The sequence below is a fragment of the Dipodomys ordii genome, unplaced genomic scaffold, assembly GCF_000151885.1.
Source record: "Dipodomys ordii isolate 6190 unplaced genomic scaffold, Dord_2.0 Scaffold23, whole genome shotgun sequence".
Lineage (NCBI taxonomy): Eukaryota > Metazoa > Chordata > Mammalia > Rodentia > Heteromyidae > Dipodomys > Dipodomys ordii.
The window spans coordinates 9,655,186-9,656,101 of record NW_012267239.1 but is presented as its reverse complement, the minus strand read 5'-3'; positions in this window follow the sequence as shown (position 1 = coordinate 9,656,101).

Genomic DNA, 916 nt, shown 5'->3' with positions numbered 1-916 from the left:
CTGGTGGGGCGCTGCACCGAGGTTTTCTGGTGCGTTTCCAAACCTGCTGCGTTTGCACTTCGTCCCGGGAGATGGGGGGCGTCTCCTCACATTCCCGCTTCGGCTCCCAGCTTCTGTCTTCCCGGATCCTGGGGTCACCAGGGGCTACAAGGTGCGCCAGGAGCGTCTTTGGGGTCCCTCCCTCCCTGGTCTCACCAGTCACTGAGTCTGAACCCGGGTGGGGAGATCTTGGGGAGGGGAGAGCCAGGGGTGGGCGCAGCCTCCTCTACCCTGGGTGGGTGGGGGGACATGGCTCCAGACTTCGGTTCCTTTATTGGCAGGAAACCCTGGGTTTATCTATATCTGCCACTTTATGAAGGCCCCGAGATAGCGCCACAAAAGTATTGTGTCCCCAATTTACACACTGGAAAAGCCGAGGCTCCTTTGGAGAAACGGAGGGGCTGACCTAATGGGATCTGAAACTCCCCGGAGTCCCCCACTCCAAAAACAACCCGCTTCCGCACCCCCCCCCCCGTCCCCAGGCGCTGGGGGCGGCGGGCGGGGAGGCCACCGCGCCCCGAGGCGGCCGGGGGACACGCACCTCACATCCTCAGGGCGAAGGCCCTAGACCCCGGTCCGGACCCGGGGGCCGCGGGTTCCCCAGGTGGCGCCGAAAGTTGGGGGTCTCCGGAGGGAACCCCGAGGCTCGGCCGCTCCGGACGCAATCAGAGGCGCGCGCCGCCTCGTCTGGCCCCGGACCCGGCGCACCGGGAGCCGCCGCGGTGCCAGACGCACAACTTTCCAGGTTCTAGGAGTCGGCGCTCGTCGCTCGCTCTCACACCCCCATCCCCGAGTAAGAAAGAGGCGCGGGGAGCCCGGCGGTGCCCGCGGGCGCGAGGGGCAAAGTTGGGAGGCAGGCGGGCGCCGCGACCCCGCG